The sequence below is a fragment of the Culex pipiens genome, chromosome 1 (assembly GCF_016801865.2).
Source record: "Culex pipiens pallens isolate TS chromosome 1, TS_CPP_V2, whole genome shotgun sequence".
In the NCBI taxonomy this organism is placed as follows: Eukaryota; Metazoa; Arthropoda; class Insecta; order Diptera; family Culicidae; genus Culex; species Culex pipiens.
In genome coordinates, this window is record NC_068937.1 from 39,506,220 (window position 1) to 39,528,971 (window position 22,752).

A 22,752-nucleotide genomic window follows, 5' to 3' on the forward strand; every position below is an offset into this window, starting at 1 on the left:
ATCAAGATGATTCTTCTTTCCAGTGATTTGTTAGGATGTGTAGATCTGTAATTTCTGCAACCGAAAACATCGTTCCACCTTTTTTAAAAAGACTGCCTCCGCGGAATTTTCAGCAATTTTTTCAAACGCGAAAAAAAAAGATGGAACGATGTTTTTGATCGCAAAAATTACAGATTTGATCAAATTAAGTTATGCAAAGTTCTAGAATCATCTAGACATCCTAACAAATCACTGAAAGAAGAATCATCTTAATTGGTTGAGTTAGGCCCGAGAAACATTGAGTTGAAGTTACCGTTCCAACTTTTTTGGAGCCTTGGGCGTTGGAATGTTAATCCAAGATGGCGGCCAATATGGCGGTGACAAAATATTGATAAAATGCATTTTATTATTTAATATGCAATCAACTATTCAAATTTAACTAAAATTGGGTCGCAGGACTCGAATTCGATTTTTAAAACAAGAAAAAGAAAAAAACGAAAAAAAAATATTTTGTTCGTGATTCGATTATTCGAAGTCCCATACAAACCTTCGGATAATAAAACTTCGGATAACCGAAACTTCGGATAATCGAGTCTGGACTGTATTTGATTTTGATTTCGTTTTTTTAGGAAGATCCACACAGAGCCCAACTTGATGGTTAGAGCTATTTTTTTTTTGTTGCCCAATGGGCATTGGGTTAAGTTCATGGCCTATCTACAATCACTTAGCTTAGAATAGTTAAGTAAAGTAAAACTTAGAAAATGTACACAACTTACGGCCGTCATCCACAATCAACTTAGAAAATTTGCTGGGCTGATATACGTTGCTATGCAGTTGTTTGTTTACCTTTGATATGGAAACGTCAACTTACCGTAGATTTTGAAATTTTCCAAACCATACGTCAAGTTTCTAATTTTATTCCTTTTCATTGTAGAAGATCAGGTTCATTTCCATTGATTCAAACTCCTAAGCTAAGTGAAATTTTCTAAGTTAAGTGATTGTAGATAGGCCATCACTGGTTAGAGCTATGAAAGATTTTTTTTTTTAATTAGCGGCTTTTTCGGCATTTTCAAATAAAAAAAGACTTTCTTGAAAAAAACCATATTCAGAATCTAAGTTTGAAAATTAAATAAAAGTTATTTTTCGTTAATTTAATTTCGAGTACTTCAATCGTTTTACAAAGAAAACTTGTTTATTATTTTATTTGTAAACTTGACATGAAGACTACTTAGTGCACAGCAAAAACTCCGATGGTAAAATCGCATGCAAAAGCATACACATCACCTTCGTCAAAAAAGACACTTAATATTACACGCTGCATGCACAATTTTTATAAACACAAAAAAAAAAGTTGCAACCAACTGGACTCAAACCCAGCACCTATAGTAAGGACTGGCGCCTAAGCCCGCTCGGCCATCAGACCGATGAAAAATGGAAAGGATAAACGTATATTTGAGCTTGACATTTCGGTCAAGTAGGTTTTCCATACTGATGGGCTACATATTTCAGGGTGTAATATTACACAGAATTTCATAAAATAATGCAAAATTTATTTTACACCCAAGCCTTTTACACGCAGCTGGATTACTACACAGCTAAAAAAGAATCTATGACATTTCCCCGAAACCCACATTCCCGAAGAGACATTTCCCCGAATGCCACATCACCGAAAAGACACTTTCCCGAAATGTCATTTACCCGAAAATCATTTCCCCGAACGGCTACATCCCCGAATGGCGACTTCCCCTAAAAACCATTTTCCCGAATGGCCACTTCCCCTAATTTTCCACATCCCTGAAAATCATTTTCCCGAATGACCATAATCCCGAACGGCCATTTCCCCGAACGCCACTTCCCCGAACCCGGTCAGGCGGGTATGGCCGTTGCCCAGAACCGCGCGCGGTTCTGGACAACGACCATACCCACCTGACCGGGTTCGGGGAAGTAGCGATCAATAAAGTATCATGTCCACAATAGAGCTTTATCAGAGAGTAGGGAAATGAGAGGGAACACTGGCAATTTATTTATGGTACCGTAACGCGGTACACTGGTACACAGCCCTTCAGCATAATCTCAGCAGTCAGGCGTGACAAATTTCTGTTCAATGGATGCTGAGGCGTTACGTTGTTGGTGACATTTGCAGCTGTCAAACATTTTCACCTGTTTAGAAAAATTCAACTGTCAAATGGAAAAGTTTCGTCCATAAAATTAAACAAATTATGCAAACTAACCGTTCTTCTTATTTATATTTTAGCTCTTGTTTGCTTAAAAGATGATGATTAATCTATCCAGAAATTTTCTGACTGAATGTGGACACCAAAGTTAAAATGAAGTCGGTCTTTAATTTGATCTGTTTGCCCAAACAGAATTAGCTGTGATATTACTTGGTATCTAATAGAAAAGATGCAATTGGACGTCGGCATGCCAATCCTTCTTGAGACAAACGTTGGTACGTTTGGGGGGGGGGGGGGGGGGTCAGCGATTGTCCACGCTCCATACAAAAAAGATTTGCTTTGTATGGAAATTGTCCACGAGGGGGGTAGGGAGGGATATGAGATTTCAAAAAAGTGTCCACATGGTTTATGGATGGTCCCGTTCTGTTCGCTGAGATTTTTCCTAGCATTGGACAGAGATACGCCATATACCTTTTTGTTAGGTGATTGTGGGCAACGGCTAGGCAGTGACTTGAACTGAGCCTAGCTACAGCTTGACTGCAAGTCACCTTTTATGATATGTTTGTGTATTTGCTGGACTGAACAAAAGTTTAACGGTAGTCCAAAACCGCCGATCGGACAAGCTAACGATACGATCGATCTCTTGGCCTAGGTTAACCGGGACAAACATTGTAGTGAACGCCTTGAGCTAATCGTAATTCCGTGAAGCGCTTTCCAGTGATAAGCCAACATGATGTCGGTCAAGAGGACTCGCTGCATTCCGCCGGTAGCTTTACACTTCGCTGCATTTACATTGGATATCCAGTCAAATATTTTCAAAAAATAAAAAGAAGGTTCATGATTTGGCCACAATGACTTTATTACATATTTAAAAAAAAAATCCGTAGTTGAATAGACTTACTTTTCGTATTTTTATGGTTGCCATCGATTATTTTGTCAATCTTGAATTTTTCAATTCCCAAGAATAGTATCGACTACTCCAGACATCCTATCCAGCACGTCTGACAACAACAAGATTGGCCAGTTTTCTCAGAACCAGCACTATATAAAAGAATCACATTTCGTCGGTACAACGGATTCTTTGGCGAAGGAAAAGTTTCTAAGAGCTCTTGGGGCTGTAAAAATAAATGTTTTTTTTTTCATTTTTTTTTTAACTGGAAAAACAGAAATCGAAAGAACTGCAAATACTCACCAAAAATGGTTTTTCTTTTTGGAAATTAGATATAATGCAGCAGGAAACATGGTTCTCAGCCAAGAAACGAAACTATTTAGTTTTGTTTATTTATTTAATTCAACTGTCAGTAGAAAAAAATCTGGGAGCTTGCTGTGATGATTTTTTTTTGCACCATTTATTTTCATAACGCCTGAAAACAGTAACGCCTCATCAAAGGCGTTACGGTTGTACCTCTGGTTGGTACCATAAAAACCCTGTTAGGCTCGGGTCCCGCGGTCGTGCGATTCGAAGCGTTATCTACTCGAAATCGATCTTGTCCTGCCATTTTCGTGCGATTGTCGAGCGTTTTGATCGAATGTCAGAGGCGACATCCGCAATTTGTGTTTGAAAGAGTAGGCTATGCAATTTGATGACAGTACAGTTTTTTTTCAAGTCCTTTAAAAAGTTTTTTCTCTAGAAATATTCATAACTTTTTTTCAAATTTAGTGCAATATTCAGTGATATTTGGTAATTAATAGAACAGCAATGAAGTTTTCCCAGCAAATGGAATTCACAAAGCTGGGAAGATCTGGTGAAAATATCTACAATGACGAACGAAGATCCGCAGAATCTGAGTGGCCATCAACGAACAACAACGGACCATCCGAAACACTGGGTTAGTTCATTTCAAAACAAATATCTTTCTGTCTCTAACTTTTTCTCAATTTAATTTTTCAGACTTCAAATACAACTTCACCATGTTTACGAAGAAATCACCAAGAAACCAGTGCATCGATTGAAATGACTTTTAATTAAACGCAATCACAATTGGTATAATAAAAATAAACCGTTTTCAAATTAAAAAAAAACTATTGTTTTCATAACAAAATCAAAATTTGTGAAAAATTTACGTCAGATAATGGCAGGACAATCTAAATAACAAAGTCGCCCGAAAACGGCCCGACAACGGCCCGTCAACGTCGATTTTCTCAAACGTCGATTTCGACGATCGTCGGACAAAGTGTTGCATATACGCACGAAAAGGGCCCGAATTCCGTCGGACAAACCGTCGGAATTCGGGCCGTTTTGTCGAGCCGTCGGACGGATTTCGGGCCGTTGTCGGCCCCGTCCGTCAGTCAGGGAATAGTTAAAATTTGCTCCGAGTGCTCGCTCTATTTTCAATACTTTTTGGCTTTATGACGTTTCGCGTACGCACACTAGTGCACCATTTGATTTTGCTGGCTGACAAAATTGAACCTCACTTAATTTTTGTGTACGTACACGCAATACAAACGAACGTTGATTATTCTATTGAACCTTCAAAAAATTCCGAGCTTCACTTGAATTTTGAATATTCAAATTGATGTAAGTGCGACAACTGGCCAAAGGGATTTCAGGTCAGAACGTGTTTGACACACGTTCAGGCCCGACTACCGCAAAAATTTGTAATTGTTACTCGGGACCTTGGCAACCAAAATCAGCTGTCGAGCTTAAGTATAGCCCCTAAACTACTTTAAAGTGATTTAGTTATTTTAAATCTAAAATGGCGGTGATGAAATATTCAAAAAATGCTTTTTGTAATTCAATAATTAACTATTTAGATTTGATTAAAAGTGTTGGTCGCAGAACTCGAATTGGACGTAAAAAAATAAAAAATAATTGTTCAAAGCCTTCATCTAGCCAAAATTGATAAAGACAAATTAGTTCAGTTAAACAAAATCTAGAACAAACTGAATCCTGCGCATCGAGTCGTCGCATGAAGCTATCGTTGCTGTTCTATCCTTACCACGTAGATACCGTTTTGGAAAATTGTCCTTTGCTGAAAATGGCCGCTACAAAAAAAAATCTCAATACCCCGCACTCTTGAAGTGTCCGCGTGGTTTATTAATGGCCTTCTACGGTAATTTGTTTTTTTTAATCTTACAAAACACGTAGGAGAATTTAATATTAACGTCATACTTTTATAAAAAAATCCCTAAATAACAATTTAGTTTATATGTAGGGGAACTATACCCTTTCTCAGCCTATTTCTATTATCGGCCTATCAGCACTTTGATCATGAATTACAGATTATATAAAGTGTTTTTGACTGTTCCAAAGTAATAAATAGCTCAAATAAAAGTGAGCAAGCAACTCTCCATTGTTGAAACATTTGAAAATGTTGATTTAATAGCAGAAACGGCAAAAGTGATGAGAATTGGTCGAACGGCTTAGTGTGATTAAAATGGGTATATTTCCCCTAGGTCATCATTCGGAAAAATTGATATTTTGGTGAAGTAACCATTCGGGTATATGTAAATTCGGGAAAACGGCAGTTCGGTAAAATGGCCATTCAGGTAAATGACATTCGGGGATATGGAATTTTCGGGAAAATGATTTTCGGGGATGTGGAATTTTCGGGAAAATGATTTTCGGGGATGTGGAATTTTCGGGAAAATGATTTTCGGGGAAGTGGCACTTTCGGGGAAATGATTTTCGGGGATGTGGAATTTTCGGGGAAATGATTTTCGGGGATATGGGATTCGGGAAAGTGGGATTCGGGGATAAGGGATAAAACCCTAAAAAAGTAGTAATCCAGTTGCGTGTAAAAGGCCTAAGTGTAAAATAAATATTGCATTATTTTATGCAATTTTATGTGATTTTACACACTGAAATATGTAGCCCATCAGTATGGGAAACCTACTTGACCGAAATGTCAAGCTGATAAATGCGTTTATCCTTCCTACTTTTTATCGGTCTGACGGCCGAGTGGTCTAAGGCGCCAGTTCCCACTGTTGGTGCTGAGTTTGAATCCCGTCGGTTGCAACTTTTTTTTTGTGTTTGCAAAAATTGTACATGCAGTGTGTAATATTAAGTGTTTATTTTGACGAAGGCGATGTGCATGCTTTTGCATGCGATTTTACCATCGATTTTTTTGCTGTGTACTTTATTTACTGTGTGAGCCGGATGCCATATTTTTAAAACCAGCTCGCGGGCCGCATATAAGACCTCGGTGGGCCGCATGCTTCCCGCGGGCCGCAATTTGGTGACACACAATATCTCAACACTTTTACGACCAAATTGGCTGAAAATTTTGGGGAAGACTCGTCCCGTGTGCATGACAAAGGCCGATTTTCAAAACCTAGTTAAAAAAAAACGATAACAATATTTTTTTATGTTTTTCATATAAAAAATTTCAAAATCGGACTTCGTCATGCACACGGGATATATCTTAAGAGTCTTCACCCAAAATTTCAACCAATTTGTTTCATCCCATCTCGAGATATCCTGGCACCCGAAAATCAACTCTACTCAAAAACGTTCACAAAGTTTGACAGTTCGCTTTGTGCATGGAAAAATTACGAACTTAAATCGTCTCTTAGTCAGATCAGTCACGAAATATCTTCATCAAAGTTTCTGAAGTGATTGAAAATCATCTTTTTAGTGAATTTAGTGAATTTTCTGAAACATGAAATTTGGTGATTACGTGTATGTAACCGCTTAAACCATACAAAACTATACAAATAACTGCAAAAAACATGTTTTCAAATATATCGAAAAGATTCACCAATTCTTACAGGTGTTTCGCGTTCTAATGTCAGATCTAGTTAGCATAGTAAGAGGCGTGTCGAATGACACATTCTGCTAATTAAATGCCGTCTGGAAACCATTCCCTCTTATAAATGACCTTATTTAAGAAATCGTTTAGTGACACACGAAAAAAAAACAAGTTTAGATATTTTTGTTTCGACTTCTGAACATTTTTCGCCACTTTGAAGTTGCAACCATCCTTCTCATGTTAGTGATGTTGTTTGCTCATCATCGCCCTTGACGAGGTGGTTTCGAAAGAAAAACGCGGGTTCTGACACGCGGGGCACGATTTTCAACAGGTTGACGTGGCGACGAAGCTTAAATATTTTTAATTAAAATTAGGTTTCCTCGGCAGGATTCGAGACTTCAACGACGAATGACCACCGGGTTTGATTGATTCACCTTTTGCCTGGCGTGTGTGTGTGTGTGCTTCAAAGTGCGGGTTCTCTGAAAAGGCCATTCATTAGGGCAAGAGCAAACCCCAGCTTTGATGCTGGTGAAGAAATCACAGCGGTAGTCGCGCCATGTCCCGGATTGGAATGGTGATACTTTGTGTTTGTTGTTGTTTTCGGAGGGGGACTTCCAAAAATAGTGAAGTGGAAACCTTAACAAACACTTTGCGTCATGTGCCGACTCAGACTCTGCTCGGAGAAGGAGGTTGATGGGAGTTGGGATAATTTATCTTGATTATACTAGGTTAAATAAATAGATGCAGTTTAGGTTAGCGATTTGGAGGCCACATCAAAATTAGATTTTGTTTGAGCCATTTCGTATGTTATACAACTTGTATGCTTCCATGAAGTGTGATAGTTTTAAGAATTGAAAATTAATAGGCTTCTCAATACCCGTCGCATTTATATAATATTTGAAAAATTGTTACAAATTTCAATGAGATTGTTGAGCAGATCTCTACGAAATCGTTTTTTTTTAATTAATTTTAGAGCAATTCCATGTCAAATAAGGAATCGGTTGTACCCGACCCTCTCCGATTTCAATGAAACTTTTTAGACATGTTGTCCTAGGAATAAATAAGCCATTTTTGTGTATATGGAGTCAGTTACACTCGCTAATGACATTTGAGACGGGCGAAAGTGTTTTAAATATTTTTGTATTTCGTAATTTAAATATTGCTGCATCTCGAAGCCGTTGTATCGTATCAAAAAGTGGTCAAAGACAAACTAGTAGGAAATTTGACGGGCTTTCCGAAAAAAAAATACACTGAAAGAAAAAAACACTCCACTTTTGTGAGATTTTTTGATTTTTAAGTTTAAAAGTCAAATTTGAAGGTGAGCCCACGATCTTTTTTTCGTTCAAAATTTTTGGGAAAATAGCCTAAGAAACTCACGAAAAATGCAGGATGGAGCAACTCACCTAAAAAAACACAAAAATCATTTACTGAAACTGTTTTTTTTTTCAAAAGTGCTCTAAACGTCAAAATTTTCAAAGGCTGAATACGGAAATCGATTCTCCAGACAATTTTACATAAAAGTCTCCATTTTGACCATTGCCCTAAGTCCAATCCTTGTGAAGTTACAGCGGTTTAAAAAAAATGTTGAAAAATAGGTTTTTTGATGGTTTTTGGGAATTTCTATAAGACAGACTTGATTTTTCAGTCTCGAAAATATTTTTACCGGAAAGCTCGTCCAATTTCCCATAAGTTTGCCTATGAACACATTTCAATTGGATATATGGGTTTACAGATATAAGCTAATTACATTGCTCATAACTGAAAACATAATATTTTTCAGTGTAGTATAGTCTGTAAGCCCATACATCCAATTGAAATGTGTTCAAAGACAAACTTATGGGAAATTGGACGAGCTTTCCGGTAAAAATATTTTCGAGACTGAAAAATCAAGTCTGTCTTATAGAAATTCCCAAAAACCATCAAAAAACCTATTTTTCAACATTTTTTTTAAACCGCTGTAACTTCACAAGGATTGGACTTAGGGCAATGGTCAAAATGGAGACTTTTATGTAAAATTGTCTGGAGAATCGATTCCCGTATTCGGCCTTTGAAAATTTTGACATTTCGAGCACTTTTGAAAAAAAAACAGTTTCAGTAAATGATTTTTGTATTTTTTTAGGTGAGTTGCTCCATCCTGCATTTTTCGTGAGTAACATCTTAGGCTATTTTCACAAAAAATTTGAACGAAAATAAAATCGTGGGCTCACCTTCAAATTTGACTTTTAAACTTAAAAATCAAAAAATCTCACAAAAGTGGAGTGTTTTTTTCTTTCTGTGTATTTTTCGGAAAGCCCGTCAAATTTCCTACAAGTTTGTCTTTGACCACTTTTTGATACGATACAACGGCTTCGAGATACAGCAATATTTAAAATACGAAATACAAAAATATTTAAAACACTTTCGCCCGTCTCAAATGTCATTATCGAGTATAACTGGCTCCATATACACAAAAATGGCTTATATATGCCTACAATAACATATTTACAAAGTTTTATTGAAATCGGAGAGGGTCGAGAAAAAAGTACTTAAGAAATTCCTGTTTTGGGCTGGAATTGCTCTTTATTTTTTGTGTTTTTTTAATCCGGTTGAATCTTTTTTGGTGCCGTCGGTTTGCCCAAAGAAGCCATTTTGCATCATTAGTTTGTCCAAATAATTTTCCACACAAATTTGGCAGCTGTCCATACAAAAATGATTTGTGAAAATTCAAAAATCTGTATCTTTTGAAGAAATTTTTTGATCGATTTGGTGTCTTCGGCGAAGTTGTAGGTAGGACTGCACTGAAAAAAAATGATAAACGGTGAAATTTTTTGATGAGTTTTCATTTAACTTATTGTCACAAAAACTTGATTTGCAAAAAAAACACTCTTTTTTTTCATTTTTAGATATGTTTTCTATGTATTCTAAATACATAAAATGCCAACTTTTTAGAAATTTCCAGGTTGTGCAAAAAATCTTTGACCGAGTTATGATTTTTTTAATCAATACTGATTTTTTTTTCAAAAAATCGAATTATTGAACGCAAAAATTTTTCAACTTTATTTTTCGATGTAAAATCAAATTAGCAATCAAAAAGTGCTCTAGTGAAATTTTGATAAAGTGCAACGTTTTCAAGTTATAGCCATTTTCAAGTAACTTTTTTGAACATAGTCGCAATTTTTCATTTTTTTTAAATTACTGCACATGTTTGCCCACGTTTGAATTTTTTTTGAATGCTGAGAAAATTCTCTATATTTAGCTTTTTTGAACTTTGTTGATACGACCCTTAGTTGCTGAGATATTGCCATGCTAGCAGGGATGGAATAATCGCAAAAAAATCAATTTCGCTTGTGAACTTTCTTCGCCCACGAAATATCGAGGAGGCAAATCACGCAAAAGAAAATCGCTCCCGGAATTCTCCAATAAAATCAATCTGCTGATGATTTTTTGTTAATTTCCATGTCAGCACCACTTTATAATATTTATTTCACTTTGTTTACACACATTGCCCATCTACAAAATGTGACAGATAATATTTCGACGGGTGACGTTACACTTGCAAGTGTAATAGTGAAAAAGATATTCGGCCGAATAATCAAGATGATGATTTTTTTCTATTCTTTTTACCGATCTTTCGTGCGCGAGAGAGGAGAGCCAAGCTCCCTACGGATTTTTTCTCTTGATGAACGTCTAGAGATTTTCTTTTGATGATGATTATGCCATCGCTGCATGCTAGTGTTTAAAAACAGGAAAATTGATGTTTTCCAAGTGGGTGTACCCCATTTGGCATAATGGACATTTGGCATAACGGGGTTTCAAGAAGGACGTTTGGCATAATGGACGTTTAGCATAATTGGTCCAAGACATCAGGGACGTTTGGCATAATGGACATTTGGCATAATGGACGTTTGGCATAACTTGTTTAAAAACCATCAAGGACGTTTGGCATAATGGACGTTTGGCATAACTCGTTCAAAAACCATCAAGGACGTTTGGCATAATGGACGTTTGGCATATTTTTTTTTTGTTTTATTAAATTAGTATTTATTTTCTGCAAAGTATAATAATGTATAGCTTTTTTTCCTATTTTCTAAACAGATAATAAATAAAACTTTAAAATGTATTTTTCCATAATTTTATTTAATTTTTTTTAGAAAGAGTCTAAATAATTTTAAGATTTTTCTCATTTTAAAAACTTTGCAGCTAATTTTTGGTATGAAATTTTTCCTTTTTTTATTTAAAATTCAACTAACAAAGAGATGTAAGTTTTGCCATCAATATTTTATAATATTTTCCCTTTTCCTTCCTTTTTTGAATACAACCTGAAGAATGTATATATATTTTGCTCTTCCATAAAGAAATGCAATTAGGATTTTTTTTTCTCTTTTTTACTTTCAAAACTAAAAGAAGGCAAAATCTCTCAAAAGATGTGCCGTTTGTTTTTTTTTTTCAATATTTTGCAGTTATTTGTTTTATGCATAATTCCTTTCTTTAATATTCAACCGAAATAAGGGATGTACATTTTTTCTTACTTTAAATATCTGACAAATGATTAGTTATGAAATTTTCCATTCTTTTATCTTAAATTCAACTTTTAGAAGGGTGAATATCTAAAACTATTGATATATATATCTTACTTTTGAATATTCGACAATTGAGTTTGTGTATGAAATGTTCCCTTCTTTTATATAAAATTCAACTTATAGAAGAAAAAGTCTCTTTGAAGATTACCATTTTGCCACTCTTTAAATGTTTGATAATCGCATTATTTTTATGTTTTTCACCTACCTCTATTCAAAATATCAATTTAATTAGCAATAATTTCTTTTTTTAAACAATTGTCCCTTCTTTAAGAGTAGTTATTAATAAATACAAGAAGGGAAAATTGCATAAACAACTTTATTGCAAAAAATAAAGCAACAGAGAAAAAATGTGCAAAAATGATAGAAATGTTTCAAGAGAACATCTATAAGAGAATTTCCCTTCTTCAAGTTGAATATAAAAAAGATGGGAAAATTGCATAAAAAAAACTTAATTGGAAAATATTTAAAGAATAGCAAAATCAACATACCTTCACCCAAAATACAGGGTCGAGAGTAGATAGCAGAAGTTATCTTGCAAGTACTAAAGAAGTTATCTTGCAAGTACTAAAAATCAAAAAACATCGCTGCAAGATAACTTTTTAGCACAGAAGTTATCTTGCAGCGATGTTTTTTTTCTAAAATCATCGAATCTGTAAGATAACTTTCTGCAAGATAACTTCAGCTCAAAAATGCGAGATAACTTTCTGCAAGATAACTTCAGTTCGGATTCTGCAAGGTAACTTCAGCTCGATTTTTGCAAAATAACTTTCTTCAAGGTAATTCCAGCTCATTTTTTTGCAAGGCAATTTTTTGCGTCGATTCCGTCCGCTAGGCAATTTCGAATTTATTCAGATTAATTGTTGGAATATTTTTAACAATAAATAAAATAAAATTAATTCCCTTCTAAAATTTTTACTCGCAAGATAACTTCAGTTGGTTTCATGGAATTAGGCTGCAAGATAACTTCAGTTGGTTTCATAGAACCAGACTGCTAGGTAATTTCGAATTTATTCAGAATAATTGTTGGAATATTTTTAAGAATAAATTAAATAAAATAAATTCCCTTCTAAAATTTTTACTCGCAAGATAACTTCAGTTGGTTTCATGGAATTAGGCTGCAAGATAACTTCAGTTGGTTTCATAGAACCAGACTGCTAGGTAATTTCGAATTTATTCAGAATAATTGTTGGAATATTTTTAAGAATAAATTAAATAAAATAAATTCCCTTCTAAAATTTTAACTCGCAAGATAACTTCAGTTGGTTTCATGGAATTAGGCTGCAAGATAACTTCAGTTGGTTTCATAGAACCAGACTGCTAGGTAATTTCGAATTTATTCAGAATAATTGTAGGAATATTTTTAAGAATAAATAAAATAAAATAAATTCCCTTCTAAAATTTTAACTCGCAAGATAACTTCAGTTGGTTTCATGGAATTAGGCTGCAAGATAACTTCAGTTGGTTTCATAGAACCAGACTGCTAGGCAATTTCGAATTTATTCAGAATAATTGTAGGAATATTTTTAAGAATAAATAAAATAAAATAAATTCCCTTCTAAAATTTTAACTCGCAAGATAACTTCAGTTGGTTTCATGGAATTAGGCTGCAAGATAACTTCAGTTGGTTTCATAGAACCAGACTGCTAGGTAATTTCGAATTTATTCAGAATAATTGTAGGAATATTTTTAAGAATAAATAAAATAAAATAAATTCCCTTCTAAAATTTTTACTCGCAAGATAACTTCAGTTGGTTTCATGGAATTAGGCTGCAAGATAACTTCAGTTGGTTTCATAGAACCAGACTGCTAGGCAATTTCGAATTTATTCAGAATAATTGTAGGAATATTTTTAAGAATAAATAAAATAAAATAAATTCCCTTCTAAAATTTTTACTCGCAAGATAACTTCAGTTGGTTTCATGGAATTAGGCTGCAAGATAACTTCAGTTGGTTTCATAGAACCAGACTGCTAGGTAATTTCGAATTTATTCAGAATAATTGTAGGAATATTTTTAAGAATAAATTAAATAAAATAAATTCCCTTCTAAAATTTTAACTCGCAAGATAACTTCAGTTGGTTTCATGGAATTAGGCTGCAAGATAACTTCAGTTGGTTTCATAGAACCAGACTGCTAGGTAATTTCGAATTTATTCAGAATAATTGTAGGAATATTTTTAAGAATAAATAAAATAAAATAAATTCCCTTCTAAATTTTTTACTCGCAAGATAACTTCAGTTGGTTTCATGGAATAAGGCTGCAAGATAACTTCAGTTGGTTTCATAGAACCAGACTGCTAGGCAATTTAGAATTTATTTAGAATAATTGTTGGAATATTTTTAAGAATAAATAAAATAAAATAAATTCCCTTCTAAAATTTTTACTCGCAAGATAACTTCAGTTGGTTTCATGGAATAAGGCTGCAAGATAACTTCAGTTGGTTTCATAGAACCAGACTGCTAGGTAATTTCGATTTCATTCAGAATAATTGTTGGAATATTTTTAAGAATAAATTAAATAAAATAAATTCCCTTCTAAAATTTTTACTCGCAAGATAACTTCAGTTGGTTTCATGGAATAAGGCTGCAAGATAACTTCAGTTGGTTTCATAGAACCAGACTGCTAGGTAATTTCGAATTTATTCAGAATAATTGTTGGAATATTTTTAAGAATAAATTAAATAAAATAAATTCCCTTCTAAAATTTTTACTCGCAAGATAACTTCAGTTGGTTTCATGGAATAAGGCTGCAAGATAACTTCAGTTGGTTTCATAGAACCAGACTGCTAGGTAATTTCGAATTCATTCAGAATAATTGTTGGAATATTTTTAAGAATAAATTAAATAAAATAAATTCCCTTCTAAAATTTTTACTCGCAAGATAACTTCAGTTGGTTTCATGGAATAAGGCTGCAAGATAACTTCAGTTGGTTTCATAGAACCAGACTGCTAGGTAATTTCGAATTCATTCAGAATAATTGTTGGAATATTTTTAAGAATAAATTAAATAAAATAAATTCCCTTCTAAAATTTTTACTCGCAAGATAACTTCAGTTGGTTTCATGGAATAAGGCTGCAAGATAACTTCAGTTGGTTTCATAGAACCAGACTGCTAGGTAATTTCGAATTTATTCAGAATAATTGTTGGAATATTTTTAAGAATAAATTAAATAAAATAAATTCCCTTCTAAAATTTTTACTCGCAAGATAACTTCAGTTGGTTTCATGGAATAAGGCTGCAAGATAACTTCAGTTGGTTTCATAGAACCAGACTGCTAGGTAATTTCGAATTTATTCAGAATAATTGTTGGAATATTTTTAAGAATAAATAAAATAAAATAAATTCCCTTCTAAAATTTTTACTCGCAAGATAACTTCAGTTGGTTTCATGGAATTAGGCTGCAAGATAACTTCAGTTGGTTTCATAGAACCAGACTGCTAGGTAATTTCGAATTTATTCAGAATAATTGTTGGAATATTTTTAAGAATAAATAAAATAAAATAAATTCCCTTCTAAAATTTTTACTCGCAAGATAACTTCAGTTGGTTTCATGGAATTAGGCTGCAAGATAACTTCAGTTGGTTTCATAGAACCAGACTGCTAGGTAATTTCGAATTCATTCAGAATAATTGTTGGAATATTTTTAAGAATAAATTAAATAAAATAAATTCCCTTCTAAAATTTTTACTCGCAAGATAACTTCAGTTGGTTTCATGGAATAAGGCTGCAAGATAACTTCAGTTGGTTTCATAGAACCAGACTGCTAGGTAATTTCGAATTTATTCAGAATAATTGTTGGAATATTTTTAAGAATAAATAAAATAAAATAAATTCCCTTCTAAAATTTTTACTCGCAAGATAACTTCAGTTGGTTTCATGGAATTAGGCTGCAAGATAACTTCAGTTGGTTTCATAGAACCAGACTGCTAGGTAATTTCGAATTCATTCAGAATAATTGTTGGAATATTTTTAAGAATAAATTAAATAAAATAAATTCCCTTCTAAAATTTTTACTCGCAAGATAACTTCAGTTGGTTTCATGGAATAAGGCTGCAAGATAACTTCAGTTGGTTTCATAGAATCAGACTGCTAGGCAATTTAGAATTTATTTAGAATAATTGTTGGAATATTTTTAAGAATAAATAAAATAAAATAAATTCCCTTCTAAAATTTTTACTCGCAAGATAACTTCAGTTGGTTTCATGGAATAAGGCTGCAAGATAACTTCAGTTGGTTTCATATAACCAGACTGCTAGGCAATTTCGAATTTATTTAAAATAATTGTAGGAATATTTTTAAGAATAAATTAAATAAAATAAATTCCCTTCTAAAATTTTTACTCGCAAGATAACTTCAGTTGGTTTCATGGAATAAGGCTGCAAGATAACTTCAGTTGGTTTCATATAACCAGACTGCTAGGCAATTTAGAATTTATTTAGAATAATTGTTGGAATATTTTTAAGAATAAATAAAATAAAATAAATTCCCTTCTAAAATTTTTACTCGCAAGATAACTTCAGTTGGTTTCATGGAATTAGGCTGCAAGATAACTTCAGTTGGTTTCATAGAACCAGACTGCTAGGTAATTTCGAATTCATTCAGAATAATTGTTGGAATATTTTTAAGAATAAATTAAATAAAATAAATTCCCTTCTAAAATTTTTACTCGCAAGATAACTTCAGTTGGTTTCATGGAATAAGGCTGCAAGATAACTTCAGTTGGTTTCATAGAACCAGTTTGCTAGGTAATTTCGAATTTATTCAGAATAATTGTTGGAATATTTTTAAGAATAAATTAAATAAAATAAATTCCCTTCTAAAATTTTTACTCGCAAGATAACTTCAGTTGGTTTCATGGAATAAGGCTGCAAGATAACTTCAGTTGGTTTCATAGAACCAGACTGCTAGGTAATTTCGAATTCATTCAGAATAATTGTTGGAATATTTTTAAGAATAAATAAAATAAAATAAATTCCTTTCTTAAAATTTTTACTCGCAAGATAACTTCAGCTTTCAGTTTTCTCTTGTAAATTGTAGTGTAAACTTTGACCATTCGATGATTTCTAAATATAGAACATTTTAGTACATCTGTTTCATTACACTGAAAAAATCTAACTCGTCGGTTTAATAAAACTGCTTAATCGATGAATCGATATTGACGTTTATTCTTCTTAACCTTACAGTGAGTCGAATAATTGTTAGTACATTACGGTTCGGAAAAAAATCATTAAATAAAAAGGCTCATAATTTTTCAATGAGATCAAACATTATTACTCGGGGCATTGCTATCTTTTGCTTTCAATTAATGAACTGAATCGTGTTGGGTTGTATAAACAACTTGTTTGATAATAAGATAGTATAGTTTATTTTACATGCTTCCTTGCAGGAGTGTACAGACATTTATATGACACACTGTATGCTCTGGTGGAAACCTACTTTACCGAATGGTCAAACTTTCTGTTGCCGTTAAGCTTATAATTATTTTAAATAAAATCTTAGCTCTATCCCAACCGAAGTAGGTATGATTCAACAAAAATAAAATAATATTTCTTACCAGCGTCACAATTTTTTTAAAGACAGTTTTTTTAATCATTTGTGCATTTTTGCCTTTTTGCCGTCCTATTTTTTTCATAACATTATTTTGTATGTAGCCATCCTATTGAGTGGCTTATACCGGATAATGACCTTCATTCGATTAAGGTGAAACGTGAAGGCAATCTTGACTTCATATGTATTAGTGCATTTTGATAGTGTTAGTTTGATGATCATCATCGATGACGTCACTGATGCATTCGTATTAGTGATACCGTATAGTGATAGTAGTGTACACAAAAATTCTCGCTTCACATATTAAAAGAGGTTTTGTAGAAATAAAAACGTTCTGCAGTATCATTTGAAATGGTCTAATTTTGTCTGTTGTTAAATTTCCATTATGGAATTCTTTTCGATTTTTTAATGACTTAATCCGTAGAAATATAAAGGGACCATCCATAAATCACATGGACAGTTTGAGAGGGGGAGTGGGAGGGGGGGGGGGGGGGTATAGATGGTCCCAAAGGATTTTGTTAATATTTATTTTTCCTTTATTTCATATGTTTTGCAACTGTAATTTTCTGAAGCCAGCATGGACTAAGAATAAAAACTACAAATGCTGATGGGAACGGAGTAAGAACTTTTGGAGTGTTAACTGTGATCATTATTACCAAGTCGTAATCGCCCTGCCTGGCAAGCAGCAAATGCATTATCACTTCCGGTTGGTCCTGTGGATACGAACCGGCACGCCATTTAGAACGGAACAGAACGCCACACGTCACTTCTTATTGTTCCACATGTCTTAAGTCCAGCAGCTGCAACTGATGGTTCTTGTCAACACCTCGGCAGGTGAACCTGAAAGGAGACCAGCGGAGAAAAAAAAAATCTCAGAGAGTCTTTCTAATCGGGGACGTGAAGAAGTAGCACTTACCAACGGGGCGCCTCGTGTTCGAGTCCTTGCACGTCACCGACGTGTCCTGTGGAACTGATATCCGTCAACACATCCGCGGGGGCTGCTGCACAGCATCCCGGATTCCACCTTCTAGCGGCCTTCAGAAATGACACGGATTTGGTCAGCTCACAACTGCGCCCCCGAGAGGGAAGTTAACCGGTTGTCTACTTCTGCTGCGACTGCTTCTGCCGCTAATCGTCGGTCGCGCCGTCGTCGGAGTGCTCGTTGTACCACCAGCTGCTGCTGCTGGGATCTTTCAGCTTGAGCATCGGAGCAGTGGAACAGCTTGCAGTTGGGACTGCTGCAGAACTCGCGCAGTTCGTCGAAGGCATTGATGGTTTCGCGGGCACCTGGCTCGTTGCACTCTTCGACGGTGAGAAGGCGTCGCTTGGGCGGGAATCGACGCCGGTAAAGGAAGCAGGAGGGTTCGTGGGAAGTAGCAGCATATAGAGAAGGCGATGCAGAATCCGGTGGTGGCCTCCCGGTAGGCGGCGTAGAACCCGAGCGTGCATCCTCCCAGCATTACGCCGTACATTATCGGCTTCCGGGGGAAGATCATTCTGGTCAAATAGACAACCACCAAAAAGCTGGCGAAAATGCCCCATCAAATCCCACAAATGTAGTAGAACAGCGCGTTGTCCGATAGTTTGGCCGCCGACAATAACACAAACACCCCCGCCGTAAGCAGAATAATTTGCCAAAAGTCGATCCGGATCAGGTTCAAACCGAATCACGTACGCCTCGCCGGAAACGATCCCGATTATTTTCGTGGATTTTTTACTCTTTTGTTTTGCACCGGTCCGAATTTGAAGAACAAAAACAAACAGAACTGTCAGTGCCAAAAGTGGCCGGTCCACCTGTCAGAGAAAAGTGTTGCCAAAATTTAAAGAGCTTCTAGCATAAACATTTATTTTGAATTATTTTCCACCTATTTGTTTGGTTTTTATACTCGTTACATGTATTTTTTATATACGAAAACTAAATTAATGAATTTTATAAACTTTTTACGACATTTAGGAAGACAAAATATCCACTAATATCAGTACCAACATAATTAATTATCAAATGCCCTAATCAAGAATCAACTTTTTCAGATGTATCAACAATCAAGAGTTGCTTGCTCACTTTTATTTGAGCTATTTGTTACTTTGGATCAGTCAAAAACACTTTATGAAAGCTGTAATTTATGATCAAAGTGCTGATAGGCCGATAATAGAAATGGGCTGAAAAAGGGTATAGTTCCCCTACTCTCGGTAATTTCGGGATTTATTCTCTCCGTCCGCACACAGTACCATTTTACTACCGAATCGTGCTCTTTATCCTCTCGTATGCCGATGCCAAGTTCTGGGTGTTGGAATTCAACAATTATTTAATTAATTTTATGATTTTAAACTTTGCACAAGATTGAAAATAATTTCACCAGAGTTGCTAAGTCAGAGCCTTCGTAGGCGAAATCAAGCCTTTTTCACGATTTGCAGTCGACAAATTTGGAGAAGCAGGAATCGGAAAATTATTTAAGCCAGAGTAAATTAATTTTGCATAAATTGTACGACTTAAGATTGAGCCATTTCGAGGGGCGAGACACAAGCTCAATTGATTAAAAATAATCGTTTAGTTGATTAGAATTTTCAATTAGTTGATTAGGATTCTCGCAAATCAATTAGCGTATTCTTACCCTTCATTTTTTTCTTGGGCTGACGGACAAACGTCAAAACATCAAAACAAAACAAACGTAAAGCAAACGTTTGGAAATTGAAGTGGCCAACCTGGTTCGGAACGAAGTCTACGTGTGGTCTTCTTCCGGCCGACCGCAGTCACGGCTTCGAGAACTCAGAGGATACTACGTCAGGAACTGGAACGAGGAGGAGGAGGCGGGCCCGAGGACGAGCTGAAAAAACGCGTCATAAAAACGGAGTCACCGGCATTGATTCCGCAGGCAGCAGTGTATCGTCGTCGGTGTTTGATGCGTTCAAGGGATTCGCCGGGGTGACGTAGACACCGGCGTTTTAACCGGCCGAAGGAGAGTCAGTCAATTTTCGCTTTCGCGGTGGCCACGACGTCCGCGCTGGGAGCCAGCATCTTTGCCACGACCAACCCGAGCAAGCAAGTCTTTTTTGGGGTTGGAATCCCGCCGAAGGAGGACACACAGGCTCCGCCGGCAAAGGCACCGCGGATGAGGAGTATGCTGCCAATGTGAAGGCGCTCAAACTGGCCGAGGCCACTTGGATTTCGGAGAAAGTCAAGGAGAATCCGGTGTGCAAGCTGACGCCGATCTTCAAAATCACAAAAAGTATCTGGATGAGATCAAGGCCAAGAAGAGTAACAGCAACACACAAAGGAGTCAACGGCCGCAAAGCCGGACACTAACAGATTCACGTTTGGAAGCGACGCACCAGTGACGACGACAAACACGGCCGTTTGTTCCCGGCACTGTCCCCGCTGTTTTCCGTGGCGTGCTTCTCAGACAACTCTAAGTGGTTTTACATGTTGGATCGCTTTTGTACACGGATAGAAATCCGGTCCGCATAACCGAAAACAAGTTGCGATAAAATCGAAAACATCGATTGTTTTCGATTTGATCGACAATGTTTTCAAAATCGACAACATTCTCATCGATTTTGAAACATTTTGTTCTCAAAATTGGCAACCGTCCCCTACGATTCCCCCGTAACAACTGTCAAAACGCAGCCAAAATAATCAAAACGTCAACCGAGTGATCGTGGCAGTTTGTGTTTTAGCCAAGTTTTTTTTTGTTTTCGGGAGAAAAAAGCAACGAGAGGCAAGGCGTCCTCCTCCACCTACACCGGAGTGACCCCGCCGCAGCAGCAAGGCCAAGGTCAGACGCAGCAGTCGTTGGATCAACGGCAGGGTGAAGAGCTCGGCTCGGGCGATTTCAGCTCGCTCTCATTACCAAGTTCACCCACGAACACGGCAACCGCAAGAAGACGGCCAGAGCAGCAACGGGGCACGACGCGGCGAAAGATTGAGCTGCGAACGCCGATGGACTTTTCCGAGACGGAAACGATCAGCTCCGGGTTCTCGGACAAGATCAGCAGCAAGACGACGCAGATGGACGAGCGGCCGAGGAACTTTTTGGCGGACGGGAGGACTGCAAGTTCAGCATCTACGAGGATCAAGCCGTGATTGACACGCGGTTCCGGTTCAGCCCGTAGCACCGGGAGTTGTTCCGGGAGATCTTTGGGATTTAGAAGAAGGCGGCGGATAATAGGCAATCAGTTGCCACTGTTAGACGGTCAGAATCCGGTTGTGGGAGGGAGCGGGGGCAAGGCTGGAACTCCGAAGGATCCTCCGGTAACGCCAGCTGGGGAGGAAACACCGAGCGAATTTGGGAACGACACGCGGAGCGTCATCTCGTCGGCGGTGTTCGAGCAGTCGTTTGCCATGTCCGAGTGCATCACCTAGTCGGAGCGCAAGAAGATCGAGAAGCAAAACAAGTACGTCGGCGGCGAGCAAACGGAGAACAAACCTCCGGTCGGCGTTGCGGCAATTCCCTGTTCCGTCCGTGGAGAACTCGAACGCCGTCCAGCAAACTTCGTCGGTCAGTTTCTCCAACCTGGTCAGCACCTCTTCACCCAACTGAACGGCCAGCGCCGAGTGGAACCTCCTCCTCCTCCTCCTCCTACTCCTCCTCCTCCTCCTCCTCCTCCTCCTCCTCCTCCTCCTCCTCCTCCTCCTCCTCCTCCTCCTCCTCCTCCTCCTCCTCCTCCTCCTCCTCCTCCTCCTCCTCCTCCTCCTCCTCCTCCTCCTCCTCCTCCTCCTCCTCCTCCTCCTCCTCTTCCTCCTCCTCCTCCTCCTCCTCCTCCTCCTCCTCCTCCTCCTCCTCCTCCTCCTCCTCCTCCTCCTCCTCCTCCTCCTCCTCCTCCTCCTCCTCCTCCTCCTCCTCCTCTAAAATTCTAAAATTCTAAAATTCTAAAATTCTAAAATTCTAAAATTCTAAAATTCTAACATTCTAACATTCTAAAATTCTAAAATTCTAAAATTCTAAAATTCTAAAATTCTAAAATTCTAAAATTCTAAAATTCTAAATTCTAAAATTCTAAAATTCGAAAATTCGAAAATTCGAAAATTCGAAAATTCGAAAATTCGAAAATTCGAAAATTCGAAAATTCGAAAATTCTAAAATTCTAAAATTCTAAAATTCTAAAATTCTAAAATTCTAAAATTCTAAAATTCTAAAATTCTAAAATTCTAAAATTCTAAAATTCTAAAATTCTAAAAATCTAAAAATCTAAAATTCTGAAATTCTAAAATTCTAAAATTCTAAAATTCTAAAATTCTAAAATTCTAAAATTCTAAAATTCTAAAATTCTAAAATTCTAAAATTCTAAAATTCTAAAATTCTAAAATTCTAAAATTCTAAAATTCTAAAATTCTAAAATTCTAAAATTCTAAAATTCTAAAATTCTAAAATTCTAAAATTCTAAAATTCTAAAATTCTAAAATTCTAAAATTCTGAAATTCTAAAATTCTAAAATTCTGAAAATTCTAAATTTCTAAAATTCTAAAATTCTTAAACTCTAAAATTCTAAAATTCTCAAACTCTAAAATTCTAAAATTCTAATATCCCAAATTCCCAAATTCCTAAATTCCTATATTCCTAAATTCCTATATTCCTAAATTCCTATATTCCTAAATTCCTATATTCCTAAATTCCTATATTCCTAAATTCCTAAATTACTTAATTCCTAAATTCCTGAATTCCTAAATTCCATAATTCCTAAATTCCCAAATTCCTAAATTCCTCTATTCCTAAATTCCTAAATTCCTAAACTCCCATATTCCCAAATTTCCAAATTCATAAATTTCCAAATTCCTAAATTCAAATATTCCAAAATTCCAAAATAA

General features: G+C 36.0%; 1 pseudogene; it reads left to right on the top strand.

Annotated features, from left to right (window-relative positions):
• The first annotated feature begins 18,482 nt into the window (after window positions 1-18,482).
• Window positions 18,483-21,555, top strand: LOC120414686 (zinc finger homeobox protein 4-like; annotated as a pseudogene).
• Window positions 21,556-22,752: the final 1,197 nt, after the last annotated feature.